This window comes from Pinus tabuliformis, chromosome 4_1, assembly GCF_031772625.1.
Source record: "Pinus tabuliformis cultivar Carrire ecotype Pingquan chromosome 4_1, CPIR1, whole genome shotgun sequence".
In the NCBI taxonomy this organism is placed as follows: domain Eukaryota; kingdom Viridiplantae; phylum Streptophyta; class Pinopsida; order Pinales; family Pinaceae; genus Pinus; species Pinus tabuliformis.
Genome location: NC_142303.1, coordinates 910,084,687 through 910,105,802, shown reverse-complemented (window position 1 = coordinate 910,105,802; position 21,116 = coordinate 910,084,687). Strand labels below are relative to the sequence as shown.

The following is a 21,116-nucleotide window of genomic DNA, read 5'->3' as shown; positions in this document are numbered from 1 at the left end:
TGTTGGAGATCCTGAATTTTTTGAGGACTTCTGTCAGGAAGTGATGGTCAACCCTGTCAAAGGCATTTGCCATGTCTAATTTGATGATCATGCCTCTTTATTTTCTGTTGATGCTACTGTGAATTGCTTCTTGTATCAAAATGACGTTGTCCGTGATTTGTCTGTGAGGGACAAATCCGCCTTGATTCTCTGAAATGAGATAGGGAAGAAGCTTTTTAAGCCTGTTGGCTAGGATTTTAGTGACTATCTTGTAAGAGACATTGCATAGAGAAATAGGCCTGAAACGGTCGAAGGAAAGGGGATTAAGGTCCTTGGGGATGAGGGCAAGGTGTGAGGATTTAGTGTTTTCCCCCATTTTGAATTTTTTGAAGACATTTTTTACCATCCTTACGAAGTCTTTTTTTATTGTGTCCCAGTGATTTCCGAAGAAGGCTGCAGTGAAACCGTCGGGACGCGGGGCCTTGTCCAGCTGCATGCTGAAGACCGCCAACCTGATCTCCTCCTCTGAGACATCGAGGTCCAGTTCTCTATTTTGCAAATCAGAGATTTTACTCTCGACAGGACTAAGAAAATCCGTGCTGTCCGAGGACTGAGGAACTGCTGATAATAGAGCTTTAAAATGTCTGTGCGTTGCCTCTTTGATTCCTTCTTGGTCGCTGATCTCATTCCCCTCTGCCAAAATTTTGTCGATTTGGTTTCCGGCGCGTCTGAGCTTCATGCTGTTGTGGAAGAAGGAAGTGTTTTTGTCTCCAGCTCTAAGCTAGAGACACCTTGATTTTTGCCGTTGTTCTTCTTCCTCTATTCTATTTTGCCTGTAAAGTTCCTTGTACATTTCGTTTTCTTAGATTTGGTCTTCCTTTGTGTATTGGGTGTTCTCTTTGTCCTGGTTCCACTGGTCCAACTGCTTATGAAGATCTGCTCTGTTTTTGGTTTCCATTGCTACGTTTGTTCTTGCCCACTGTTTTATAGCTGTTCTTAGAGACTTTAATTTTGTTTCCCAAATGTAGTGAGGTGAGCCAGTGACTTCCTTAGCCCACTGTTCTTTTATAAGTGTGCGGAAGTCATCTTTGGAGTCCCAGACTTTGTTGTATTTGAAGGGGAGGGGCCCCAGATTTCTTCCCTTGTCCAAAGTCATGACCACGGGCTTATGGTCAGAGGTAGAGGCGTGGATGATTTTGCTTTTGATTGAGGAAAAGCTTGCTACAATTCTTTCATGTACAAGGATTCTGTCAAGTGTCTCTTTAATGTTGTGAATGCCAATTCTTTTGTTGCTCCAAGTAAATTTCCCGTTATGAGGAGGGATGTCGATAAGATTGTGAGTTTGGATTATTGCTTCCAGCGAGTCTCTTGAAGGGTTCGCGAGAAAGTTCCCGCCTAGTTTTTCCTCAACATTCCTTATTAGATTCAGATCTCCACCCAAGAAAATGTTCCTATCTTGAGCGGCCTGCAAATCTGAAGTTATTGAATCCCAGCAGAGAGCTTTGTCCCTGTAGTGGTTCGGGGCGTAGATGTTATAGACAATGTATTCTTCTTTTGAGACTTTGTTTTTAAGGTCTGTTCTTACCCACCAATTGCAAGAATGTTGATTGGTGAGGTCCCATTTGTTCTTGTTCCATAAAGTTCCTATACCTCTTGAGGCACCTGCTGCGCCTATTGCTGTACCTGTAAAGCTTTTGTATCTTTTGATATGTTTTTGGAAGTCTTGTTCAGATATTTTGGTTTCCTGGATAAGGAGGAGGTCTGGTTGCTCTTGGTTGATTAAGTCTTGGACTGCATTTGCTTTTAGGGAGGAGCCCATCCCCCTGCAATTCCAAGAGACCAATATCATCATTTACCGATTTTTGAGTGAGTCCCGCTCCTCTCCTTTGTCATTTCCCCATTTCCTTTTTGTTTGTCTAGGTATGTGTCCATTGGTTGCTGGGTTCCAGTGGCCATTTCTTTCGCTGCTGTTTCATCTTTGATTTCCTTGTTTGACTTCCTGCCTGCTTTTCTCGGAGGGTCAGAGGAGAGGCTAGCTTCTTTCAGTTTGTTTCTGGTAAGGATTCGCTCAATGGTTGGGGGGGGAGAGGACGGGGGCAGCGAGGGGGAGGGGATGACTGCTAGGGCAGTGTCTCGGGGAGATGAGGGGGGAGATATGGGATCTTCCACTGACAGGGATTCGAAAGGGTTGGAGGATGAGGGGAAGGGAGGGGCTGAACTGGAGGGGGGGGAGGAGGAGCAATAGGGGATTCCGGGGGAGGCTTGGCGCTAGGACCTTGAGAGGGGGTAGATTTTTTCTTTTTTACTTGCTCCCAAGAGCCTTCTGAGGTTTCAGCATTTCCATTAGACTCATTTAATTTTGACTTGCTACACCTATTTGCAAAATGTCCATATTCGTGACATACCTTGCATTTGAAGGGCAGCTGCTCGTAGTCTAGCTGTTGGATGTGTGTCCATTGATCTACTTTGATCTTGATGGCTTCCGGCAGGCCTTTCCCAAGGTCGACTTCAACGCAAATCCTTGCGCGAGCGTGCATGTTCTCCTTTGGCTCATATCTATCAATGTATTTACCGACTGCGTTCCCAATAGCCTTTACTGATTCGTCTCCCCAGCAGTGGAGCGGTAGATGGGGTAGGCGTACCCAAACCGGGACATCATTTGGAATGTCCATTTCCGGATCGAAGTCGAGAGACCATCTGTTCAGGTAGAGGCCTCAAGAGTCCATGAAATAGGGCCCGTTTCTAAAGATAAGGTTCCTGTCCTCTTTTGATTCGAACAGAAAGGTGTAGAAGCCCCTTCCACAGAATCTGATGGCTATTTTTCCTTGTATTATCACATTCCAGTTGTGTTCCACCCATTTTTGGACTGCTCTGGGCGAAGGCCAGAGGCCGGTGAACTGGCCTACGAGGCCTCTTTCAGCTAAAGCGATTGCTGCCTTCCTCGGGAGGGTGGGGGGAAGAGATACTTTAGGGATTTCATCAAGTTTCTTGACGAACTTGGTCGCAGATGAGCGGATTCTTGTTGATGCGTTCTCTGGGATAAGAGAAGCGAACAGTTTCTCATAGTCTTCCGGTTCTGGGGATGATGGATCAGTCCTAGCCATTGGAGCGGATAATAGCCAGAGCACAGTCAATCCGGGAAGAGAGCGAGAGCTGCAGGGATGGGCCCTAGAGCTGGGGCCGGGCAGGAGGCCCGAGGGAAAGCGGCAGGCGGAGGGGAGCCTAGGAGGGGCGCAGAGAAGACCTAGCAGCGGGGCTGCCACGCAGGGGCCGGGAGGGCGTAGAGACCAGTCAGCGGTCGCGCGCGAGCTCAGCTCATTCCTCAGTCAATTTCTAGGTATTTTTGAAGTCCTCCCCATAGATTTATTAATACTTAAATAACCTTACTATTAAATTTATATTAATTAGTTACATAAGACATTAACAATAAGATTAATAAATTATCAGATTTGTAAATTGTACTATCTCTCTCTGTTGAACTATTGAAGACTAAAAGAAAATTTGATCAAGGGTTTCCCCACATTGGAGTTTGTCCCTAGTTGGTGCCACATCTTGTGTCCTCTTGTCTTGGCTTGTCTTCTATTGTTTATGTTCTATCTGCATTTTACTATCATGTTGATGTGATTGCTAGTTTGAATATTGATACTGGGCTAATAAAGAAATTGAAGTAAAATTGCTCTAAAGCATAGAACATACCATTGTTGCCTAAAATTAACAGGCTTCATTGATGGCCTCAACCATATCATGCCAATAGGGAGAGTGAAGCACATTGAATGGTGCACCGCAAACACAAAGAAATCGAACTATCTTTCCATCCACATAATGCCTCCTAGCAACATTAAGGAAATCCCCTATTGTTCTTCTACTTCCAGAGTTTGCAGAAGTACCATGAGGAGATGAGCTACCAAATCTAGAGGTTGCGCTTGATTCAGAATGAGTTTTTTGTTTCTTGTTTTTTTGTTGTGCAACCTCCTCTATTTGGATGTATTTTCTTCTTTTTTCAGTTGAAACATTTGGGCAAATTTGTATCCCCACGACACCCTTTTTGTCATCACTATTCAACACCCCACACAGATGCCTCCTCACATGGGTATATGAACCACTATATGGTTTTCCTCCATGACAACCATGAGGGCACAAAAACTAGTAGCTTCCACCACCTTTTCCCCCTTCAAGTTTGGTCACATAGTTCCACAAGGGTGTCAATGCAACTTTCCCCTCTAATGTTTCAATGTTCTCTTCCTTGTCATACATTGGGTCACTCATATGGGGACCACTAACCTCTTGTTCTTCTTCCCTTCTATTCCCACTTCCCCTTGCCATCATGAAAACCAAAAGTGGAATGATACATAGAAGCCAAAAGAACACTATCTTGGAATATGAATATAGGTGGTGGACAACCTGCAATTAAATGAGCAAGAAGAAAGAATGGGAAAGAGTAGGAGAGGGAGGAGAAAAAATACAAAAAGCAATGACAGAAAACTAAGGGCAAGCTCCTCCTCCTTCACTGCTCCTAGCTCCTCCTTCTTCACTCCTCCAAGCTCTCCTCAAGTCTCTCTTCTCCTCTCTTCTCCAAGCTCTCTGAAAATACAAGAGTGAGGAAATGAGAGGAGAAAATGAGTTTAATTCTCCTCATTCTTTTCCCTAACGTAAGCTAAACCCATTCCCAACCACAATTAAGCAAAAAAAAGGTAAAAAAAATGAATTTAGCGGGTTCGGCTAACCGGCCGGTGGCCTTGGGAACCGCTCGTGATCTGCTCGGAATTGGCCCCGATCATCGACAGATCCACAAGTGATCTGGCCCCGGAGTCGCGACTCGGACGTATGGAACCGCAGATTGGGCCAAATGGTTCCCATAGACTAGGAATCGTTTTTTCTGGCCCGATTCGCGATTCTAGATTTTTGAACCACAGTTCTACGGCCGAATCATCCATGGATTCGTATCGGCTGCGAATCCGGATTTTGATCCGAGGGGAGGGGCGTTTTGTGCAACACTGGTATATACAACTGTAACCTACCATTGTACCTTTTCTGCATGCACTTAGGTTTTGGACACCTTCAAATGTATACTCTATCACTCCCTCTTACTAAGGAAAGTGATCTTTTGTTGAATTGAGGCTTCTGTGATCCATGTCAAAATTATGAGAAAAGTTCTTCGGTGTAAATCACATGATAGTACATTTGTCGACGCGTTTCGAACCAACGAGTGTGGTTCATCGTTAGGACAAGTTGAAGAACCAGATCATGGCTGCATATTAAATAGGGAGAGCAGATCATCCAATGGCTAGGTTTGACTAAAAAACGACTATATTGAAAAAAACGGCTATATTAGGTCAGACTTGATAAACGACTAGATTTGACTATTCAAATTGTTTAATTATATAATATTATTATGCTAAAATATTATTATAATACTTATCATATGTAATTTAAGTGAAAAGATAATAATAGTATTAGGGAAAAATTGCTAGAATTAATATATCTAGGGACAATAATTGAAAAGATTTAATAATAACTAATAATAATTAATATACTATTATTCTAATAATGTTATAGTATTAATCTTATTGTTAATGTCTTGTGTAACTAATTAATATAAATTTAATAGTAAGGTTATTTAAGTATTAATAAATCTATGGATATTATTAACATTAACTAAAATAATCTTATTCAAATTAGTATTATTATCATTATTATTATTTTATTATTATTATTAATATTGGTATTAATAGTAATATTCGTTATGATAATGGTATTATTCCTACTATCAATGGATAGGGTATCAAATTTATTAGTAATCTAATAGGAACCTTTATTACTAGTTTTAGGGAAATTAGTAATTGTAAGTATTTATTATTATAATGTTCCCTCGACCTTTAGACCCCTTAACACCATTCGTAAGTCCCTCTGATCTGTGAAGGATCCTATCGACCCTAAGGACATGAAGGGGGTCTATATTATTCCTTGTTCCTGTGGGACCCCCTATATTGGTGAGACTGGACGCTCCATTAATCAAAGAATTAGTGAGCACGCAGCTGATCTTAAGCACAGGAGAACTAAGTCTTCCGCACTAGCAGAGCATGCGGAGAAGACCAAACATCATGTTTGTATTGAGGAGGCCAATGTTATTGCTAGAGTTTCGCAGTTCCACCACCGTAAATTTAGGGAAGCCATTGAGATTGAAAGAAGGCCAAGCAATCTCAATAGAGATGACAGTTGGAAGATCAGTAATTGCTAGGTCCCGATCCTCACCTCCTAGTCATTTCCTTCCCTTTCCTCCCCTCCCTCTTTTAATAGCTTGTTCTAGAGGTTTCCCCTTGATATCCTTTTACCTTCTTTCTTTAGCCATCGTTCTTTGATCCTCTTTGGAAATCTTCCTTGTTTATTTTAATCCTTTTCATACCTTTCTTAAAGGGTTAAATTATATAGTATAAGATATTTAAATAGCAAATTTATGTTAATTAGTCACCTATCCCTTAATTTAATACTATTATAATAATAAATCCTTGCAATTACTAATTTCCCTAAGACTAGTAATAAAGGTTCCTATTAGATTACTAATAAAGTTGATACCCTATCCATTGATAGTAGGAATAATACCATTATCATAACGAATATTACTTTTAATACCAATAATAATAATAATAATAATAATATAATAATACTAATCTGAATAAGATTATTCTAGTTAATGTTAATAATATCCATAGATTTATTAATACTTAAATAACCTTACTATTAAATTTATATTAATTAGTTACATAAGACATTAACAATAAGATTAATACTATAACATTATTAGAATAATAATATATTAATTATTATTAGTTATTATTAAATCTTTTCGATTACTAACAATTATTGTCCCTAGATATATTAATTCTAGTAATTTTTCCCTAATACTATTATTATCTTTTCACTTAAATTACACATGATAAGTATTATAATAATATTTTAGCATAATAATATTATTTAATTAAACAATTTGAATAGTCAAATCTAGCCGTTTATCAAGTTTGACCTAATATAGCCATTTTTTAGTCAAACCTAGCCATTGGATGATCTGCTTTCCCTATTTAATATGCAGACATGATCTGGTTCTTCAACTTGTCCTGACGATGAACCACACTCGTTGGTTCGAAACGGGTCGACAAATGTGCTATCATGTGATTTACACCGAAGAACTTTTCTCATAATAAAAGTGATCTTTCCGAAACACAATATACTCCATCTGCATCTTGGACTTCCCCTTTGCTTGGGGCTTGATCAAATTGTTGACCTCTTGCAAACGTCAAGAAACATGACACTAGATCATTGCTTTATTTTGTATTCTCAACTCTCTTCAAAATCTTCAAGTTGAAAACCTTTTATACAATGAATATTGCATCAACAACCTGCCAACCTCCTTTGCCCTTCATGTCAATGATTTGTAAACTGTTGCGGATATTCCATTGGAACAATTTGTCACAATAGATCTTTTAATATATTTAACAACCTTTCTCTATGCAATTTTTTATTTTAGATTGCAGATTTAATATCACTAGTTCAACACAAAAATTACTGAAAAATGTTGAAACTGAAATAAAAGAGACAAACAATAACACAACATCCACACATAAACAAAAGATGTACCCTAGAAAAACCTAGCTAGAAGGTGAGACCTATGCTCTACTCTTTTTGTTTAAGTTATGAAATGCAAATACAAAGAAGGGGGCACTCACAATGGAGTTGCCATGGACACTATAACCAATATGTTTGCTATAGGATCTCTACTTATTTTGTTTTGCTTCAATATCCCACCTCCAATGCCCTTATCTACTATGGAACAATACTAAATACAATAAGAACGGAACCACCTCCTTTCCTAGTGGCCTAATATTGAACATAGCTTGGTAACCATCTAGGGTTAGGGTTAGGGTTAGGGCTTTTGCATGTTTCAATCCCCAACTAATGTTAGGATTTTTGGACCATTTAGAATCTTCTTGAATGCTTGCACATGATTTTCCACTTGTATGAGTAATGGAAGCTTACATGGCATTCACTTTGTACCATGGTGGTCAATAGGATAGGCCAACTTGTGGGAAGCATAACTTTTGCGTACAAACTCCAATAGAGGTAATTTTTGCATTGTTGGAAAGCTCTCGATGTGTAGAACAACATCAAGAGGTTGGAAGCTAAGCCTGCAATATTTTGACCCCAAAATGGATGTTTAAGGCCTCAAGAAGGTTCTAAAAGGTTCTAGAGCCCAAATAACTGAAGTAGGACCTACCTCAAAAATGGGCCCTGCAAGCCAATAGCTCCAATTTTTCCACCCAAAAAGCACCAAAATTTGTGACAAATTATATAATGATCCATTTTGGATCAGTTAATTTCATTGGTCAAACTCTTCCCACATCACAATATGAATTGCTTTAAATTTCCTACAATAATGAAATCCTCAAAATATAGGGCCAAGACAAGCTTATGAAATCTATCAAATGAATAATTAATGTGAAAATTCCTTGAATACAATTAATTGCAAATTATTCTCCTAACTGAAAGCAGTTTATTTGTCTTCTGTTAATTATTAACGAAAAATAACAAATAATTCACAATTGCACTCTCCACCCTAAAAACGTTGTGGAAATATAAAATATAGAACTAAGAAATAGATGCACACACACAAAAATTGACACCGTTGTTTTTGGACAAATTGTCCTTGGGAAAACCCCAAAGGGAAAACCAATGCAATAGATGAAGGTTTTATTATTATGCAACAATTTGAGAGAAATAATACAACTAGTTGCCTAACTAGAAAACCTCCATAAATCTACTAGAAAAATATCTGGAAGACAATCATGTCTCCCCTTGCAAATGATCAAGCCCTCTCCTAGCCACTCACACCCCTATCTGGAATTCACACTCCCTTCATAAATGCACAAATCTGGCTGTACGAAAATTGTATAGTACTGGAACCTCCTCCAAGTGAGCTGTCCTTCCTGACTCTGCCTCTGAAACCAAATCGCTCTACCCCTGGGACACTGATCCGACCACTAGCAACTAAAACATGGCTCCCTCCAACAACTCGCACTGGGAATCTAGCTAACTGGCACTGTTGTATTCAACCTCCTCTTTCCAGTCACCTAGACACTGGAAATACTGAGGAAATCTTCGTCTGTAATCTTTGCTGCAACCCTTGCTCTGATGCTTTCCTAGCTTCAACTACGCCATTGCTGAATGTTGCAAACTGGGTAAGTCGCACTGCTCAAAGTCACTTGATGTCTCTTCTGCAAGCCCTTTACTTGATCTTATAATTTTTTGTTGGAAAACCAACATCCAAGATCTAATGCCGATCAATGGCTTAGATCACTTTGACTCTATCAATAGAAGTCTCTAGAGAAAAATCGAACTACCTTAATTAATTAACTTTAATTTACCACTTTTCCTAAGTTAGACTTAGGAAACATTTTAAATATAGCAAATTAATTCAATTAAGGTGTTTCCCAAGCTTATCTCACGAAACCTTTTCTTGATTGTGCAGATCTCATGTTCCTTACCCTCTTAGACACCATAGAGACTAGAACACATGTCTGCTGCTACACAAACTAATACTCCCTCTTAGCAAGGAAGGTGTTCTCCACTATACCAATCTGTTCTTTGAAGTAGATGAACTTGGCCCTCCCTAGAGCCTTTGTGAGTATATCAACCACCTGCTTGTCTATGGGAACATGCTATAGCTAAACTGATCCACGTCACTGGTGTCTGACATCTGTGAAACCTCCTTCCTTCACATCTTCAAACTGATCTGACTCTCTGTCATTGGAAATCAATGTGAAGAAACTACACTAGCTGTTACTGTCCAACATGCTACTGTGCAAACTAACTGATCTCACACTGCCGATGCCTCTGTGTTGAAGTCATCACCCCCTGTGTGTATTGATCTCTCAGAACATGGAGATCAAGCTTCCATATGGATGCTCCCTCTGAAGCTAGACTCCCTCCGAGTCTCGATCTCCCACCAAAAAATAACTAGGAAATCTCTGTTTGCCTTCCTAAATGGAATGTTGGAGAACCTCTTAGCTGGAACTGCAACTGGACAATTTGAAATACCTGTGTCATTGCAACTAGCTCTTCAACTGTTTCTCGAGTGTCTGACTGCGCCTAACTGGATTTGCAACTGTCTCTCAAGTAACTGATCGCGTCTGGTTCTGGCTCTGCAAATGTCTCTCGAGAATTTAACTGCGCCTCCTTGACTCTGCACTGTCTCTCGAGTATTTGACGACGCCTTGCTGACACTGAACTTGTGTACCTACCATATCACCATTGTTACTCCTACTACTTTTAACTCTTGGGCTCCTGTAGCAAAGGTACTAATCCATGTGAAGAATACACAAAAATTGGATCTTATCCACTGATCAAGCTCTCCATGGCTAGATCTAGACTTCCCGTTGCTCCTCCCTAAGATCCTGCTTGATCTGGCATACTAGAGTATCATACTCCTCCTCCATTTGAGGGTAATGTTGCAAACATCGTGAATTCTTCCTCCAACCCGGAAGACAAGTCACCAATCTTTGTTGAAGCTGTTTTCTGCTTCCCCTTCTTGTCCTTCTTCCTCTTGGGACACTGGGTGACATAGTGACCAAACTCACCACATCCAAAGCACTTGACCTTTGACAGGTGATTTTTCTTCTGTCCTTTAGAGTCTTGTGCCTGGTTGAGACTCTTCTTCACTTTTCCTTTTCCTGCAAGAGCTACATTATCCTCCTCCTTCTCTACCTTCGGTCCCTTGCCACTGTTGCTGGTAGTACCCTCTATGAGACTGAGCCTCAACTCCTCCTGAGTGAAGTCACTCCATAGGCGCTCCCAACTAGGAAGTGTGTCTCGCCCAAAAATCACTTGGACAAATGTACACCACTCCTTGGTAAACCTGTTGAGTGTTGTGCGCACCAATTCACTGTCTGATGGTTTCTCTCCAACAACTGCAAGTTCATCTCTGACACCCTGAATTTTGGTGAGATATGATGTAATGTTCTTGCCCTTCTGCTTCTTGATCATCCTCAACTTCTCTTTGAGAATCATTTTTCGATTCTCAGATGGATATTGGTACAGTTTGGTGATGGCATCCCACATTTCCTTTGCTGTGTTCTTATCTGCAATATGCGAGACAATATGATCCCGAACCCCATCTAGGACGATCCTCTTGGCTTGGCCATATCCTTCTTGAAATTAAGATACTAGATAGGTTTGTTGGTTCAATGACAACTGTTGTCATGAACTCCTTCAAACTGTGCTCATCAAACAAGAATTGAATCTTGGCCTTCTAGTTTCCAAAGTTGGAGGCTTCGTCCAACCTGTTTTGATATTTGAGTCCTACTGCAACCATCTCTGCGAAAATCAAAACTGGAGAAATAAACTAGGAGATCTCCTTCTCCTTCCAGCTAATTAACTTGTCCTCCTCCCTGCTACTCGCACTCCTCTCTGGAAATTCGCAGATCTGCTACTGGGAAATTCGCACTTGCCTCTGGTGTCCTTCCTGGAACTTGCATTGCTTGCTACTTCTCTCTAGGCAACTTGCTCTACCTCCAGAACCTATTCTGGTATTGGCACACACACTACCGACCCTGAAGCACGCACTGGCTAGACTGGCAAGCTCACTCTGGCAAATCGCTTTGCCTGCTACAACCTTCTTCGTCTAGAAATCACGACCTCCTTTCTTGCTGTTGGAAAACTGGAAACCCTCTGAGAATTATACTGGAAATTCCCTGTTGAGTTTCCATGAAATCCTGTAACTGCTTGTACGAACAATCTGAAACTACTATTCTTTTCACCAGGACACATAATTCCTCAACAATAAAAGTAGCAGAATTAAACATAGAGATAAAGACACATTCACAAAAACAATAACACAATATTTTGTAGGGAACCCAATTGGGAAAACCCTCTACTAGCTGTAGAATTTTATTGATAGAAAATAGAGCAATATGATCTCTTTTACAAGGCAACTGTTCAACAGAGAATACAACTTTTCTCACTGCTTGGACTAAGTTAGAAACCTCCTTGTGAGACTCATCTGGACTAAGTTAGAAACCTCCTTGTGAGACTCATCTTTCTACTCCCTATTTCCTTGCACAATCTCTGCTCTTATCTCGCTGGAAATTTCCTATTTCCTAGCGCTAAGCAGGCCCCTATTATTTAGGAATTCTTCCTAAATCCTAGTGCACTTTTGCAAGGAAATTATCTGCCTCAAATCTGCATCTAGGCTGCTCCTAAGTACTCCCTTCCCACAACAAGCTCTCTCACACACAACCTGTGCATACAAGAATGAATTACAAAGGTGCCTTCGTCCTCCTTATAAGCTTTTTGACTCAGCTAAATCTGGCAAGTTGATTTTAGAACTCAGACTTGTGATTGATTAGTTAACTGAGTCAAACTGACTCTTGTAACTCGTCCTAGCCTCAATTAGACATTGAGACTCTCACTCGTCCCTTTCCAAAAATAAACTAGCACTTGGAGACAAACAAAATTGAGCCTCCAAATTCAACGCATAAGTTAACTGCTTCATGACTCGTCCTGATTTCTAGGAACTCGTGCATGCTAAGGAAAACTGTTTGTGGTCATCTTGACTAAGGCACGAGTCAAGAAGACCTTCACTCGCTACTATTTTCAACACTCCCTCTTAGCAAGGAAGGTGCTTTTGGAAGAATCTTGTCCTCCTTGATCTGTCTCCAACACCACTGGGTTCTCCGTTGCTGCAACTGCTCCCTTTGAACTAGAGGACTTCCTTGATTTCTTCTATGAAATTTGATTTGAAGACTTGTTCTTTCCAACCATGCTTTGTGAGTCTATCAACTCAGTCATAAGTGCCATGTATCTGTGTACCTTTGTGGCTGCTTACTCTGGTTGAAGTTGATACTGGAAGATCCAACTCTCTCCTGATCTCCCTTAAACAAATCCTCTGCCCACTTGGCTCGAACTCTTCCTATACTAGGAGTCACAGATTGAGTAGCTGCCTCCACTCGCCTTGGGCTATGGTCCTCATCATCCTGTTGGTCGACCCAACTGCCAACTAGCTTAGACTCAAACTAAGATATTGGCTGAGGCTCTATCTTGAGTGGCTTCTTCTCAGGTACTCTAATCTGCTCTTGCTCTAAAGATTCCCTCTGAGTTCTTCTCTCCTCAACCATCACTTCTCTACTCTGAGCTCTCCCTGCCTTGTTGCTCAAGGCTGCACCTGTCTCTACCTGGAACTTGTAGAGATTCTTCTTCCTTACACCTATCTGCTTTTTACATCCAGAAGCTAAGTGTTGGAGGTAAACCTTATCTCTGTTGAAGATGACATCATAACCCTTGTCCTCAAGGGTAGCTATCGAAACAAGATTTTGCCTTAATCCTGGAACATAGATGACATCTTTGAGATGAAGAGGATTTCCTGACTCCCTTCGAGAACTAATAGTACCAACTCCTCTAGCTGCATACATGCGATCATCTCCTAGCTCAATTTGAAACTGCATATCCTTCTTCAGGTGGCTAAAATTCTTCTTGTTCCCGGTCATGTGGAAGGATGCTCCAGAATCAATATACCATACACTGCTATCTGTTGAGGTTGGCATGCAAGCTATCAATGAGAAATTTTTCTTGAACTGGGTAGAAACTGCATCTACCTCCACTGATGCAGCTACATGATCCTTATTGGACTCCTCCTTCTGCTTAGGACACTTAGTGGCATAGTGTCCATACTCATGGCAATGGAAGCACTTGATCTTACTTAGATCCTTTTTCTTGCCCTTCTGAATGGACTCGACCACTCCTTGTCCCTCCTTGCCCTTGGTCTTGTTTCTCTTGCCTCCCAGGGCAAAGTTCTCCTCGTCCTCTATCTTCAGTGATCTACCATCTTTGGTCTCTCTTCGGATCTCTTCCTGAATGAAGTCAGTCCATAGCCTTTCCCAATTGGGAAAATTTTCTTTGCCACTTACTGCATCTTGGAATACATACCAAGGCTTGTGAAGTCTTAGAAGAGCAAAACTCACAAGGTCATGCTCTAGTACAGTCATGCCCACACCACCCAACTCATCTCATACTTGAGTGAACTTTGACAAATATGTGACGATGGGCTCTCTAGCGCTCATCTAGATACTCCTTAGCTTCTCCTTAAGAGCAAGCTTCCTAGTATCACTGGTACTTTGATATAGATCTAAAATAGTTTTAAACATCTCAAAAGTTGACTTTTTCTCATGGACATGAGGAACTATATGATCTTTGACCCCTTTTAGAATAATCCTTCTTGCCTTGATATCATTCTTAGTATGTTGGGTCAACTATTGGGGATCTTGTGGTGGTGGTATAGCCTACTTCACAAATTCTCCCACCCTATTATCTTCCAAAATTATCATGATCCTCCCTTTCCATCGAATGAAGTTAGAGGTTCCCTCTAAGGAGTTATTTGATCTCAACACTTGGAACGCCATTTCGCTTACCTAGAAAGCTCTCCAACACCTGCCCACTAATAAACTTGTAGTCCTTCACAATAGGCTAAACTTAGTGTTCAAATCAGTCACTAACAACCCTCCACAATACTGTACTTTGACTGATCTACAAGCTGTCCAACCTAGACACGTCAACCTAGTGAAATTCACCAACACAGAAAGACACATACCTTAGAAAGAAGACTTTTTCTGCCCTTGGCTTGTGCACCAATCACTGAAATTCGACCCCTGGTTAGGGCACCCTATGGTAGCTACAAGACTATCCCTTCTCGGTCAAATATCCCTTCAATCACCTGCGCAATTCCCTTCCTTTGTGTTGAAAAGTTTAACTAGGTTCGGTCTTCATAATGACGTGTAATTATGATTTTATGTAAATTGATGTAAAGAAGAAAATAAAATTATTTTTGTAATGCTTGATTCATGGGTTTCATGATCAAGGAATTTTTTTTTTAATTAAGGCTCCCATTGTGAGCCTTTAGGGTTGGTCTTCAAGTCATAGAGTCTAGGGAGTCATTGTCATGTATTGAAGACATGTTACAAATTGTAAAAAGGTATTTTGATTATGTAAATTACCCTCCAAGACCTTGTCACAAGCTCACCTTCAAGCCGGCCTAAGGAGGATTCTAGAAAGGACATGTCAGGTTATAACTCAGTTAAGTCGACTTATTTCTCATGGGAAAACCACTATATATAAGCAACTCGACCTTCACTAGAGAGGCAGATTTTTGGTCAAGCAATCTGAAGCTAGAAGAAGTGCAAAAAGGTCAAGGAAGATAGCCTCATAGCCATCCAGAAGAAGGAAGGGAAGAGAAAAGTTGTTTGGCTCTGTTTTAGGGTTGGAATCCTCCACACTTGCGAAGAATCTATGCTATCCTAACTACAGAAAGAGCCGAAGTATCACAATCATACTTGCAGGTCAAATCAAGGAGGAAGTCAAGGTGAATCTCAAGTCGAGTTTGAAAGGATGAAGCCTCCACCTGAAGCGCAGAAAATTCAAGGTTGAAAGTTAGTCAATCGCATGTGTTAGGGTTTCTGAAGCAGGCTGAAAGTTGCAAATCTATTCCAAGGGACCGAAACTCTGAAGGAGAGTCGAGAAGGAGGAAGAAGCAAGGAGTTTGACTTTCATTGACTTAAGGAAGAAGGAACTCATTGAGGAAACCTTGTGACTTGGTCTTTGAGAGGTGAAATAGGTCAAGGGTCTTGGTCTTGGTATTTGTCAATTGAAGTCTCTATAAGAAGAATAATTCGTTTGGGTTTTCCTCTCAAGTTGGAGAGGTTTTGGCCCTGGCTGATCGCCTACATTTTGTGTCTCTTGTCTCTTTATTGTTTATGCATTGGTAGCTGTTTGATGAAGAAGAACATAATAATAATCTAAGTAAAGAGAAGATCCTAATCTAATGAAGTAAAAGGAATTCACAAGCAATTATCATTAGAAGAGAAGTCACCTAATTGCTATGCCCTAGATTTCTCAACATGGTATCAGAGCTAAGGAAGGGCAACTTATCAAGGGACACTCAAGGATCAAATCTCGAGAAAGACATCAAAGAAAATCTAAGAAGATCATCTTGGAGTCAAGATATACAAAGAAGTCTAGACCAACAAAAGTCTTGGGATCCTTAATTCATCAAAATGACCACAAAGACCCTACTCAAGATAAAGGGACTTATAAATCAAGTTTCTTACTAGAGAAGCAAGATTAAGGACACTGTCATCATTTTCAAAAGTTCTAAGGCAATTTCCTCTCGTTGAAGCAAGGACCCTACCATTGAAGAAGATCATCGAAGAAGCATCAAGACATCATCAAGAAGTCATCATTGATCATCATCAACAAGGACATCACCATCAAAGGATTTAAAGTAATCTCCCTCTTTGTATGGTCGAGGATCATTCTTGAAGAGAACTATTTTAGTCAAGGAGAAGCTCTATATTAACTATATCATCATCAAAATTCAAGGATGCAACAAGTGGAAGAAGCATCTTGTAAGGCCCTAAATAATTTACTCAGATATTTACTTTAACCAAAATATGAGACCTGCTTTAACAATTTAACTAGAATTCATAATATTGCCCTAAATTTATCATTAACCAGACAGTGAATTTGAAAATAAAAATTCAGAAGAATACCTGGAAGTTAATTTGAAGAAGTTTCTGGTTTGATGTTTCCCAATTTGCTCCTGTTACCAAAAGACCAAAACCTCCCAGCCAAACTGGGTACAATCTCGGTACCCAACTCCAAAATACTTCAAATTCGAAGTAATTTTGCCCCCGTGCCCAAAAGCTTCAAGAACAACTGCTCAATTCTTCTCTGTGTCTAAGACTTTCTTTGTATTTCATTCCTTGTCCATTGTGTAAGAGTCCCAAAAAGAATTACCTCTTCTATCCTCCTCAATTCTCTTATAACCTTCCCCCTTCACCGCCCTCTTCCACTGTCTTCATAACCAAATTTAATGATGGTTTGAGTCGGTCATAGGTGGAGGGGGCTTTTGCCTCCAGTGTGCTCCCTTTGAAAATCAGGCGGTGGTCATATATATTATGGTAGGGGAAGATATTGTTTTTATTAAATATTAATTCAATACTTTTATACTTTATACTTTATTAAATATTAATTCAAGAAATATGCGCCCCTTCTGAAATATACTTTATTCATTCAATAGATTTATATTAACTTATGATTTGAATTTATTTGGGTTTTATTATTAATTATTTATATTATTTTCTCTTTTCAACCTATATATATATTGGATAATTCATTGTATATATCTTAATTATATATTACTATGGTGGTATAAGTACTTCACAATAATTATTCATTAGATTTTGATACGTTAATATTTACGTAATTTCAATGCATTACTTTATACTTGGACATTCTCCATAATTAGTTAGTATGTTTATTAGTGTCGTGCATGCGATACAAGCATATGTAGCTATCATATATATGTCTCGTATGCATGCTAATATTTCCATGCTCTTGATAACTTGAGGTGGGTCGTTACATTACATACCCCCTTCATAAAACTATTAATCTAGGTTGTCATTGATGTCAATATGGTAGTGTTTGTGATGGAAAATTCTTGTGACATGTGAGGTTGCCCATTGATGCCCGTTGATCATAATACTGCTCATGGAGGATCCAAGGATTGAATACAAATGTAATAGTAACAATGGAACTGAGGAGGAAAGATATCGAAAGCCATCAGAAGAGAAAGAGAAAGAGTAAAGAGGAGAAGCCATCATGAAGCCAAAGAGGAAGAGGAAGAGTTCATTGAAAGCCATCAAAGAAGCAGGTTATCGGAGCAAGAGAAGCAAGTTATCGCATATACCTAAGAGTAAGAGCCATAATGGAGGAGTTAACAGTAATAAACCGTGAAAACTCTCTAAAGACCACGATGCATCGGAGGAATTATATTGGCAGCTTTATTATGTATCACCGCCCAAAATTTGCGACTGCAATATCACTGCGGACCTGCTGCACCATTGTAATACAACTCAATATAATATCTCATCTGTCGCATAATTGCAAACCATAAAGGGATGTTCCATTCAAAACGCTGATTGCGATATAATATGCGGACTCAAACAAGTTATAGTAACAACCCTAATATAACATCGCGTCCAGCTATTGGAAGTTACACAAATCATTAAGGGTTGTCACCTTTGGACCGCCGATTGCGATAGATTTAATTCGACAGACCGCCATTGCGATAGATTTAATTCGACAGACCGCCATTGCGATAAGACTTGTGGACTCGATGGACCGTCGATTGCAATAAAGGTGTGGACTCGATGGATTCATTAAAAACAATTTATTGAATATCGCATTCGCTCCATCGGAAGACAGAGCATTTGCACACTTGTAAAACCTCCGATTTTCATGAAGTTGCGATTGCGGGATTAAAGGAATGACTCCGATTTTCATGAGGTTGCGATTGCAAGATTAAAGGAATGACTCCGATTCTCATGAAGTTGCAATTGCGAGATTAAAGGTGATAACGTGGCATGTGGGACCTCCATGTGGGTATAGCCTCTCTTATATGGTTTCCGTGAATAATCAAGTCTTTGGATGAAAGACTCTCCAATATATATTTTAATATACAAGTCGGCCTCCCTCCAATAAACGTGTCTTTTGGGTATTGGTGAAACCCGTATAAATACAAGTCAAATGCTTCACCTCAAGTATGAATCTCGGGTATGAATCACAGAGAAGAAGTAACAGTTCACAACTCGTTAACTTAAAGGAACAAAGGAAGCCGAAGGTTGAGCGGGAAGGAAGGAAGTTGAAGGTCCAACAGGAAAGGAGGACGCCAAAGGTCGAGCAATTCTGTTGATTGGGTTAATCTTTGAAAGGCTCGGACTTGTGATGAATTAATCTATGGAAGAAGTACATAACGCAACCTGAAGAACAATTCTGTGAAGCGAAATAAGGTTTCATCTGTCATCGTTTGAAGGGAGCAGTAGACAACACCAACATTGAAGTGTTTGTGAGTTGGAAGTAAGATATCGCGACAGTAAGAATAGTGAGAAGCAATCACTCCTGAAACAGTTACCGCAATAGTAAGAACAGAGGGTTGAAAAATGGAGAATTGTTTTTGTGCAGAGATTGACGCTTAGCGCAGCTTATCAAAGATATCTTGTTGAAAAAGCATCAACAGATCTTGGAGACATTATTGGAGATCATGATGGCTATTTGAAATCATCATGAGGTAACTTTGCAGACTCTGTTTGAGCAATATGAAGAGTTGTGAAGACTTCTTCATATGACGACATATTGTCATTGATGATGTAGCATGGAGAATATAGTGAAGCTGTAGATTGACAGAACACAGTGAAGAAGATTTTGAAAGCAATGTAATACAATCAAAACATTTTTCGACAAAGCAAAACTATAGGGTTGGAACCCTTGGGGTTGGTGCCTCGGAATTGGAAGGATTGGTGTCCTTGGAGTTGGTGCTCCTAAATCCAAGGTTGGTGTCTTGACAAGATAGGGTCGGAGCCCTTGGGGTTGGTGTCTCAAAATTGGAAGGATTGGTGTCTTTGGAGTTGGTGCCTTGACAAGATAGGGTCGGAGCCCTAGAGGTTGGAGCCTCACAAAAGACCAAGTTGGTGCTTGGCAACAGGTTGAATCCTCACAAAAGACCAAGTTGGTGCTTGGCAACAGGTTGGAGCCTGGAGAATTGAAGATCGGTGTCTTCATCAAGGGTTGGAGCCCTATATATTGTACTTGATTCATTATAAAGATTATATTAATAAAAACATTTATTCCTATTGCTTGTTTTGTGTTCTAAATATAATTGATTTAACTAGTATAAGTAACAATTGAAAAGGAATATTGATTAACCCCCCCTCTCAGTATTTCCAACAAAAACTTCGTCCTGAAGTTAAGGTTTATCAATAATTATTTAATGATTAGAATAATCACTTAAGAATTTTGTTTCAAAATTGAATTTTTGTTTAATATGAGGGAACTATTAAAATTTGTGTTTTGGAATATTTTAAATTTTTTATAACTATAATAGTCATGTCCTGTTTCTATCAGGGTCCCAAGCTATTCTAGAATTATCTTATCCTTCTTAATCTCTTCCTCTCCCATCCTATCCATCCTCTACGGGAGTAGACCATGGTGTCAGCTATACTGACCTAACTATTCGTGGAACCTAAGGATGACAACGTAGACTGTATTGACCTGATTCCAGTAGACATCTGACAGTCATCATCACACGTCTAGGGACCGTGACTCGCACAGTCCGCCCATGACTCCAGGTTTTTGAGGATAATGGTGGCAATACCTCCACCCCTCCCAGTAGGACCAGGATCAATCCCTTATCATGGAATCTTATTGAGCCTTAAGTGTTCTTGGAGCTTTTGTCATCACGTGGTCATTTTGGTAACGATGCTATTTGCAACGTAAACACTTGTCCATACATTATAACATATGCATCAATATATTCAAAATAAATTGTATTTAAATAACATTATAATGCTATCTTTGTGTTTACATAACATATTTGGCCATATCCAACCCATATATTTGTAAGTTAGCTTTCATATTAAAATGTAGTCATTCTTTTATTTCCATCTCATCAATCATGTCAATATGCAGAAATGAAATAAAATTATAGATATCTCATCCATAACATAATTCATAATTTAGATTTCATGGCAAGGTTAATTAAATTCTAAACTTCATATTGGTATCCATATTCCAACAATGTTAATTAAATAACATATTTCATATTGGTATCCATGTACCAACAGAGTTAAGAAAATAACATATACCATGTACCAATGAAATAAAAATTCATTTTTACATGTGATAGTTCAAAATGATAGTCTTAAGTATCTAACTAAAAATAAAGTGGTCATATACAAAATAAGGTTTAAAATTTTTCAAAATCAACACAAGTTGGAGTATCTTTGACATATAGTCTCAGTATTTTCTCAGGTAGTTGATCTAGGGCTATGCTTGTCCCACTAGACCTTAACTTGGTCTACCAGGCGGTCCTTGAGTTGTCGAACCCTACGTTCCAGTATACGTAATGGTTCGATCGAAATGGTTCCCTCGTCTGATACATGCAGTTCTTTCCATTGAAGGTTATGAGATTTGTCAGCTATGTAATGTCTTAATACAGATATATGAAATACATTATGAACTTTATGCAAATGGGGTGGCAGTGC

The 21,116-nt window shown here is 39.6% G+C and overlaps 1 protein-coding gene across 4 annotated transcripts in view; it reads left to right on the top strand.

Moving 5' to 3' along the window:
- Positions 1–21,116, top strand: part of LOC149179092 (uncharacterized) — a 395,456-nt gene that overhangs the window by 29,171 nt on the left and 345,169 nt on the right. The window lies entirely within an intron of this gene.